General features: G+C 45.2%; 1 non-coding gene across 1 annotated transcript; it reads right to left on the bottom strand.

The window, feature by feature from the left end:
* Positions 1–7,288: 7,288 nt before the first annotated feature.
* TRNAS-GGA (transfer RNA serine (anticodon GGA)) lies at positions 7,289–7,360 on the bottom strand. Its single transcript has one exon. It is a non-coding gene; the product is annotated as a tRNA-Ser (tRNA).
* Positions 7,361–10,235: the final 2,875 nt, after the last annotated feature.

Below are 10,235 nucleotides of genomic sequence, written 5' to 3'. Positions count from 1 at the left end.
GATAGTTAAGAACATTCTCAGAAAACTGGGCTTCAGAGAAAGCAGTAAGATTACTCAATTGTTTCCCTCTTGTTAATTTGAGGATCTTAAATTATGCATGTTGTTGTGCTCACATTTGCATGTTCAATTCACATGCCTGAGCTACCAGTCAGCAAGATAAAAATCAAGCACAATAATTTAAGTAACCTGCGTCTGATTTCTCCTCATCCAAATTTCAGGGCTAACCGTCTTTGAGACAAAGAATAGATAATTAAATCACTTGGGAAATGCAGGAGGAGTACTGGTGGGGTCAAGAAAGGAAAGCACAGGTCACGGAGCCAACTCCTGCCTCCATCCCTTCTAGATTGCCAACGCTTTCTCCTTCCATGCCCCGCTGGATTTCATAACCTCTATAAGGTCGCTTTCCCAGAAGGGACTGACTGCCTTGATTCCAATCCTTAAAAATCTAGCCAGACAGGGAGGCCAGAAGTGGAGTTTGTCCTCTGTCTGACTTGGGTAACCTTGAATATAGAGAAACCACCACAATAGGATGGTCCTGAAATTTGAACCAATGAGAACCAATATGCAGATTAGGAAGTTGGAGCCACGCGACCATTGGCGGATTGCTCCTGTGACGTCACAAAGGCGCAGCCCCAAAGTGGCCAGAAGTGCCGTGGGCAAGTTTCCGGGCAAGTTGCAAAGTTTTTATTATTATTACTATTTGTATATGTGAGCCCCTTAAAAAAAGTCAGCTGGTCCTGTTTTCCTGAATTTCCTGTGTTAGGAGAAAAGTGTTCGTGTACTAGCCAGAGCTGAAGGGCTCAGGGCTGAAGAGCATTTTGTTCTGTGTGGTGGCTGTGTCCCTTTACTTAGGGTTGACTGGTGTTTTGAACAAAAGTGACATGAGGGAAAGCTGTGAATTCCAAAAGAGCCATGGGGACTTTACGAACCTCTGCAGCTTAGTGGTGTCTGAGAAGCCCCAGCCTGACCCAAAGTCTATGAGCCAGCTCAGTGGAAATCTTTGGCTGCAATCTTGACGCCAAGGCTCAAGAAATGCAGGCATAGGAGGTTGGGGCCTCTCTAACTTCCCCTACCTCTCTTTGCCAGGTTCAAGGCAAAGACAGAAGCAAGTTCCCTGACTTGTGAGCTTCTAGCAGTTGGCCCCTCAATGCGAGGTTCCCAATTTCAATACCTCTGAAGAGTTGAAGTCTGTTAGAAAGGAGGGAGAAAACTTACGTAAAGAATAACAAAATAGGTATAACTGCTAGCTTCACACACCCTGAAAGCTTGTTTTTCCCAAACAACTGTCCTTGAAATGTCTGGCAGTTCCTATGACGCTGTCTATTTGGTCTCCTAGAGCCACTAGGAATTTTTCCAACATCTCTCACCACAGGAACCCCTCCTCCCCAAATTGGCACAGGCAGAGATGTAACACAGCTGAAACGTTTCATGGGAGTTGGGGGAGGCACTCTGTGTTGTTTGGTTTGTCCAGATACCATTTTATCTCCTGGGAATAGCATCCATTTCCCCCTACCCCCACCTTGGGGGAATCATCCCATCACTGCTGTGAGTCTTTGTTTGGATTAAGAGGGAGCCCCACCCCCCAACTGTAGAGACCGGAATGTGTCCCAGGCCTGGCTGACCTGCATGTCTCATTCTCCTGGCTACACAGGGATCAGGACTGAGCATGTCATGTGCGTGTGGTCCAGTGATAGTCAATCCAGGGACTTTGATAGGAACTTTGTGACAATAGGTGCTCTCTTTTTGCACTGAGATTGCTAAACTGACAAAAAGCAAGCATGGAGTTGATGGTGACCATCTTTGCCTTTATAAGGAAAGAAGCTATTCAACAAGGAAGTCAATACCAAAAAAAAAAAAAAGAGCTAAAAGAGAGAGAGAGATTTCTGATAATGTTGTTTGAACACCTGGATCCAGCTGTGCCTGAAACTAGAAATGGGAAATTTTAGTTAATGGAACCAATATATTTTCCTTTTGGTATAAGTCAGATCAGGTTGAGTGTCTGTTAACTTGGTAAAAAGAATCCTCACTTAGATACCCAATCACTGGGTAAGGCTTACTCTTACATCTCAAGGATGGTTTAGGGCTAGATTAGTCCCCTTCCTGTGTGGTTTCTTCCTGGTTCCTTCTACTTAGTTGCGGGGAGGGCGGTGGGGTTGGTTTGATGACATAAAATCCCATGGACGGAGGAGCCTGGTAGGCTGCAGTCTATGGGATCACTAAGAGTCGGACACGACTGGGTGACTTTACTTTCACTTTTCGCTTTTATGCATTGGAGAAGGAAATGGCAACCCACTCCAGTGTTCTGCCTGAAGAATCCCAACGACGAGGGAGCCTGGTGGGCTGCCGTCTCTGGGGTCGCACAGAGTCGGACACGACTGAAGTGACTTAGCAGCAGCAGCAGCAGGTGACTGACAGGAGAGACTGGTTATTCTGGAGTGGTACAGCACAAGGATCAAATGAAGGGTACTGGGGTCATATATAGGGCTGGGAAACATCACCTCGCTGAGCCCCACTTCTCTCATCTGTAACATGGGGACAGTGAAGGTCTCTCCTTGAGGTGTCGCTGTTCTATGCACAGCGTCTGGTGCATAGTAAATGCTCAAGAAATAGCAACCATTAGCTAATTCTAGACAATCAACCACAGAAAAGATGGGCTTTTCCCCCTGGCCTCCAGTACAATGTGGGAACAAGGGAAGAGAGGGCTCTGAAAGCCTTCACTGCAATTCTAACCAACAATTCAGAGCCTCTGTTGACACTGCCAGCCACAAGCACCTGCTAAGCAGGCAGCGTGCACCTGCCACCTGCCACTCCAAGAAGAGATTCCTATCCAGCCAGAGCAGGCGGCCTCCCTTCTAGGCCAGATCCTGGCTGTGTGTGGAGTCTGCAAGCCCGCCCACCTGTTCTGAAACCCCAGCTGGGCTCCGTCCTTCGCTTGTTCCACCTCCCACCCCCAGCTTCCTTCCTTGATCCCACGCCTTCCACGTTGTTGACACTGTGCTAGGATTCACAGTGTGTGCAAGGAAAGAAACCTGCATCAGTAAAGCACCTCCCACCTGCCACACAATTGCTTTGCTTATCTGTCGGCTTCATGAACCTGAGAGTTGTGTTAAACACATCCATTTCACAGAGGCGCGAACTGAGAGCACTTCCTGCCATGGGTGATGGAGTCAAGATCCGAATCCTGGCGTGTTTCTTCAAAGCCCATATTCTTCCCTTTCTTCTCATAGGCTGCCTACCACCAGAGTGTAGATGGAGGCACGATGTCACATTAAAAAATTTAGTGTGCAATCGCACTTGCGGCACTTTATCTCAGAGAAACAAAAACCAAAGTTCACATAGAAACCTGTACATGAATATCTACTGTGGCTTTATTCAGAATTACCAAAAACTAGAAACAACCTAAATGTCCCTCAGTTAGAGGATGGGTTAAAAAAAATCTGTGGTACATCCATACTATGGAATATTATTCAGTAACAGAAAGGAATGAAGAACTCGGATGCATCTTGAGTGAAAAAAGCCAGTCTCGACAGTTTGCATACTGTAGGATTTCATTTATGTAACATTTTCAAAATAACAAAATGGAGACTAGATTAGCAGTTGCCAGGGACTGGGGGAGAGGAGTTGTAGCTATACAAGGATAGCATGAGGGAGCTTTGTGGTGACAGAATAGTTCTTTATCTCGATTGCGATGATGTTTACACAGATTTGCATGTGTTAAAACTGCATAGAAATGTCCACATGCAGGACACCTGAACCCAGCAAGATCTGAATAACTGGTCAGTTGTATCAGTGCCAATTCCTGCTTTGGATATTACACTATAGTTATGCAAGATATTCTCCTTTGGGGGAACTGGGTAAGAGTACATGGATCTTCCTTGTCCTTTTATTTCTTTTTTGAAACTTCCTATGAATCTATAATAATTAAAATTTTTTCCCTTAAGTTAAAATAACATAATTCCTAGTACAGAATAAGTGCTCAGTAAATAGTTGCTATAAATACTACTAGGATTCTGGCTCTTATGTAGCCATATGCATGGAGTAGGGAGACAGATATGTTAACAATTGACTCAAATACAGAAGACAGAAAGCAGAGATGTGCAATAGAAACATACTCAGAGCCATATACAGTGAAATTCTTTCTAGTAGCCGCATCCAAAAGGCAAAATGGAATAGATGAAATTATTCAGATGAAATTAACTTTAATAAGATAGTTTATCTAACTCGATATGCCCCAAGCAGTATCATTTCAACATGTAATCAAGATAAATATTAGCAAGATATTTTACTTTTTATTTTTTGGTACAACATCTTTGAAATCTGTATGTAAGTAATCAGCTATACCCCATAACAAAATAAAAAGTTCAAAAGAAAAAAAAAAGTTTAAAGTAAAAAGAAATCTGTGTATTAAATATAACACGTCTCAATTCAGACACTAAATTTTCATTGAAAATACTTGATCTGTATTTAGATTTTATAATTTATGGTTGAAAAACTAGATTCACATACCCAAGTTATTCCAAACATAGTTTTCGAATAACTGAATGCAATATTAGTTTTTTAACTTAAATTTAAACAAATTAAAATTAAGTTATTTTAATTAAGAATTCTGTTGTTCAGTTGCACTAGTGGCTGCCTTTGGCTACTGTGTTGAGCAATGAAGGTAGAAAGGGGTGTGGGCTAGACAGAGGATTCCAGGTAAGACTTTAGGGAAGTGACACGTTTGAGCCAGGCCTCAAAAGATCAGTATGATTTTCACAGGGAGGGAATATGTCAAGTACACAAATCACCCTGGACAAAAGTAGGCAAATTCTTCTGGTTGCCCATGCAATATTTATACTACTTTCCTTAGTGACCTAACTTTGTTTTTTGTTAAGTGGCAACAGACCAACTAAAAAAATTTACATTTCCTAGCTTCCTTTGCAGATTGTTGTTGTTCAGTTGTGTCGACTCTTTGTGACCCCATGAACTGTAGCAAGCCAGGCTTCCCTGTCCTTCACTATCACTTAGAGTTTGCTTAAACTTGTGTCCAGCTATACAAGTCATTTCTGATAAACAGTATGTGGAAAACATTTGGGTAGAGCTTTCAGGAAAGCTTTTTAAAAAAGGGTCAATTCAGCCACTGTACCCTTTTGCTTTTCTCTCTTCTTCTTTCTGCATGCCTGGAATGAAGACATGATGGCTGGAGTTGCACCAGTGATTTTGTGACCTTGATAATGGCAACCATAAACCAAGGATAAATGAAAAAAAAAATGAACATGGGACATTGATGATTTTGAGGACATAGTATGCCAGTCCTGGACTTCTTTTTAAGTGAGAAGAAAATAAACCCCGATTTCTTTAAAAACCACTGTTATTCTGTTACCAGTAGCTGGGGCTTTTCAGGAGGCACTAGTGGTAAAGAACCTGCCTGCCAATGCAGGAGACATAAGAGACACAAGTTCGAATCCTGGGTCAGGAAGATACCCTGGAGGAAGGCATGGCAGTTCACTCCAGTAGTCTTGCTTGGAGAATCCCTTGGACAGAGGAGCTAGGCGGGCTACAGTCCACAGGGTTGCAAAGAGTCAGACATGACCAAAGCGACTTGGCATGCACACCAGCCGCCAAGCACAATTCCTAACCAATACAAGGTGTGAGTGGAGAAGGGAATGGCAACCCACTCCAGTATTCTTGCCTGGAGAATCCCATGGACAGAGGAGCCTGGTGGGCTACAGTCCATGGGGTCACAAAGAGTTAGACATGACTGAGCGACTAAACCACCACCACCACAAGGTGTGAGAGTGATGGGAGAAAAGCAAATAGTTTGGTACAATTGGTATTTCATAAAACCATCCTGGGAAAATTATTTATGTATTGAGTACTGCTTCACAGAGCTTAAAAAGTATAATTTACCTAATCATTGCTGCAATAAAATTGTGTTAATAAGGAAACTGAGACACAGGGAGAATTAAGCAACTTAGTCAAGGTTGCAGAGCTGACAGGTAGTGAATCTGGGCTTCAAGTCCAGGCAGTGTGTCCAAAGGGCTGCTGTCTTGGACAAAAGTAAAGGAATTCTGTCTGAATAACGTGAAGGAGCTCAGACTAGGTTTGGACACATGGACCCTGGCCTAGATGTTCAGATGCCTTCAGGCCCCTCTGGGTCTCTGAATACCAACCTCAGATCATCTACTTGGATGTGCCAGGCCATGTCCCTCTACTTGACTGCACCCAGACTCTGGTTCATGCCTCTGAGATTTGCTTACTCCTTCAAAGTGTGCTATGTAGCCTCAGGGAGATGACCTCTTGGCTGGATATCATATTCTCTGATTTTCTCCCAAGCTGTCCGACCCAGCAGGGAGCTCCCTCATTTTTACCCCAAGTACACTGGCTTCCCCCAGGGGCCCCACAGCATCAGAGGTTGCAGGGAGCCTCAGTGGGGCTGATGCTCATAGGTACGCCAGGCCAGGGGTTCAAAGCTAATGTCTCTTCTGATTGGCAGGTGGTCATACTTGTGCTGGTTATTAAAGACATATAATAATGCCCTTGCTTGGGCTATAAACTCTGTGTCTTCACAGCTATGGGATCTTGAAAAAGTCACTTCACCTCTGAGTTTTAACATGCTCATCTATAAAGTGGGACTGTAATACCTCCTGTGACCAATGAGGCTGCAAAATCAGATTAGGCCTGTAAAGAACTCAGCAGCTCACCTAGCTCCTTGACAGGGCTGGGTAACTGGTAGTTACTATTATCCTGCTAGAGATGTCTCAGCTCAAGAGTGCGCAGGTCAGCGTTATTGTTTCCTGGGTCTTGAACTTGAAGTGGGGAGCATCTTTGATAACGAACAACTGCAACCTCCTGGCTCTGAGCCTCAGTTGGTAGGTAACATGGAAGGAACGCTGGTCCTGTTTTTAGATGATCTGGGGTCTCATCTTAGCTCAGGTCTGATGTGGGACAAGCTGCCACTAAGATCTCTGAGCAGTCTTCAGTGGGGAGATTGTAGACAAAGACCCACAGGGGTCCAGGTGGGCTGTGCAAATGGGAGAAGTGGTGTGGGGGGTTGGGTTTCAGATACAAGGAGAGGGGGCAAAGGTAGTAGGGATGAGGCAGGGGTGGAGAGGTTCCTGTCTTAGAGTAGGCCAGTTCTACCGGCCTAGAGTCACTAGCAACTTCATGAAAGGAAGTGAAGTGAAGTCGCTCAGTCGTGTCCGACTCTTTGCGACCCCATGGATTGTAGTCTACCAGGCTCCTCCCTCCATGGGATTCTCCAGGCAAGAGTACTGGAGTGGGTTGCCATTTCCTTCTCCAGGGAATCTTCCCGACCCAGGGATCGAACCCGGGTCTCCAGCATTCCAGGCAGATGCTCTAACCTCTGAGCCACCAGGGAAGCCCTCATGAAGGGAAGGGAGGTAGATATGAACATCTACTAAGCTCCTACTGTATACCAAACTCTCTCTATATTATCTTATGTAATTTTAATAACACAGTTCAAGGAAGGCATTTTAATCCCCATCTTATAAAGACAGAGATTAAGGCCGAAAGAGGGAAATGACTTTTCCATGAGTCACACAGCTGGAGGCAGCTGAACTGACATTCAAACCCAGGTCTGTGTCTAGAGCGGGGGTCTTTTTGATTCCTTGAAAAATGCCATTTTGGGGTTTCCTTCTGAGGGTGCTGCTCCTCTGACTGAAACCTCCCCAACTCCCTGCTTTCCAGGCCAGTTTCTTCTCATTCTGCAGGCTTCAGTTTAAACATCACCCTTTGGGGAGGCCTTACCTGACCACTCCCCGCCCTGCGGCTCTGAACAGGCCACACCTGCCCGAGTTATCCTCTCTTACTGAGCTGTTCCCTGCGTCACAAGGCACAATCACTTATTAACTTTTTGTTTGCTTCCTTTATCTAGACAAAGGCTTTACTCCCAAGGAGCTCGCATTGACATGGAGAAGAAAGACACGGAACCCAGAAACCAACAGTTATCCAGGATGGTGATAAGTGCTAAGAAGAAAGAAAACTAGGCAATGGGCTGGAAAGTGACAGAGAGGAAAGGGAAATTTAGAGTGGGGGTTGTCAGGGAGGACTTCCTGGGGAGGTGATATTTTTGATGAGATCTGAGAAGTGAAAAGGAGTGAGTCATATGAAAATCCAGGAGTTAGCTCCAGGCAGAGGGAAAAGTAAGTACAAAGGCCCTGGGGTGGGAATGAGTTTGATGTGTTCAAGAAGTAAAAGAAAGCCAAGTGGCTAGAAGTTGGCAGTCCCGGGGAGGGTGACAGGAGATGAGACAAGGCCAAGGGCCAGATCATAAAGGCCTTAGAGGCTGAGCTAAGGAGTTGGTTCATTGCTTGGTTAGTCTCCCACCTAGGCTGTGAGCTCTACAAGTGCAGGGCCCTTGCTCACCACTGTATGTCAAGACTGTAGCCCAGTGCTTGGCACATGGCAGATGCTCAGTAAATATTGTCTGAATCAGTGAACAAATGTGTTCACACACTGCCTTCTACACTCAACACCTTTTCTCTGTGTATTTTACCATCTCTTTCTCCCAGGCTTCCTGTTTTCTCTTTGCTGTCCCCTTCACCCTAAGCCCCAGCTTTAAGAATGTACCCTAATCATGTGAGATTATTTACTGACAAAGGCTCAGGGGTCCCCCTTTCAAGGAGGCCTGTATTTGCATAGCGCATTGCAGAAAGTCAAAGTGTTAGTCACTCAGTCATGTTCGACTTTTTGCAACCACATGGACTGTACTTCAACAGGCTCCTCTGTCCGTGGAATTCTCCAGGCAAGAATACTGGAGTGGGTAGCCATTCCCTTCTCCAGGGGAGCTTCCTGACCCAGAGATTGAATCCAAGTCTGCATTGCAGACAGATTCTTTACCATCTGAGCCACCAGGGAAGCCCATTTCAGAAAGCTCCCTCCAAATCTGATGGCATCAAATGGTGGAATTTCAGGCCTGTATGTGTCTGTGTCTACTTGGAAGTCCTAGTTGCCCCCTCAGATCAGTGCAAGAAGGCGACCCCAACCCACCAGCTGCTAGGAAACTCGGTCACATTAATAATTCCTGTGCCTTGCTCTTGCACCAGTGCCCGAGGGAGCAGGAAGTTAATTAGCTTTGCTGGAAAGGGCCTGTGAAGTGTGTGGGACTCTGCAGACTTGAGAACCCTTCACACTCAAGGCACAGCTCTGCATTCCAGCCCCAGCCTGGGCTCACTCGGCCAGATCTTATACCTGTTCATGGTGTGGGGTGGTATTTACAGACAGTAGACACCCGTGGGTCAGCAGGAGGACAGGGATGGGGCCACCCCTGCGCCGCGTTTGAGTTGTCGCAGAGTTAACTTAATGATGAAACAATCACCATTCATTCTCCCTTCTCCTGGGAGTGCAAATGGCTTTATAAACACCAGGCCTAGGGCAAGCGAGGGGAGGCGGGGTAAGCGGTTTACCTTGGGTGGGGAGTGAGCCTTCAGTCCATTAAGGGGAGTCTGAGAGCAGAAGTTAATGGTCCCTCCAGGCCTGGAAGTTAATTCGGCCTTGAAAAGAGTTCTCAGAATCCATTTGCCGACCACTTCGGCCCACACTGATCTCCACGCCCTGCCTACGCCTCCTTGGAACCTCTCCACCTGCTGTTCCTTGGTCTGATTTTCTCCAAGATGCTGGCCCAGGAAGTCACTGACCTTAGATTGGGTTTCTCAGAGAGGGGAGTACCTTCCTTCTGTATGCAACACAGGTGATGTAATGCTAGTGAAATGCTTGCCTCTGGTCCAGAATTTAAGGTGCTAACAAAAAACTCAGTCACCAAGATAAAATAAGCACAAGCAATATTAGAAGAATTAAGATTCATGAAAAATATCTATGATGAACAAAATAAAATTTATAATAAAAGTACAGGATCTTATTCTCACTCACTCTACTTGGACCCTCGCTCAAATGACCTTGACTCTCATTGGCATGACCTTGACCCTCACTCATCTCCCTATAACCCTGATGCAAGATGATCTTAGATGGCCCACACATGAACTTTCAAAATTTTAACACACAGTTTTTGTTTTTTTTTTAATTATGGCAAGTGATCCCAGATTTCTATTCATGGTAGGGATATACCATTTCTCTTTTATAAAAAAAAAAGTTTTATTTATTTATTTTTGGCTGTGCTGGGTCTTCATTTCTGCTTGGGCTTTTCTCTAGTTGCAGTGAGAGGGGGCTGCTCTCTAGTTGTGGTGCTCGGGTTTCTTACTGGGGTGGTGGTTTCTCTTATTATGGAGCACGGACTC

The sequence above is a fragment of the Capricornis sumatraensis genome, chromosome 17 (genome assembly GCF_032405125.1).
Source record: "Capricornis sumatraensis isolate serow.1 chromosome 17, serow.2, whole genome shotgun sequence".
NCBI lineage: Eukaryota > Metazoa > Chordata > Mammalia > Artiodactyla > Bovidae > Capricornis > Capricornis sumatraensis.
This window is presented reverse-complemented; position numbering and strand designations above follow the sequence as displayed.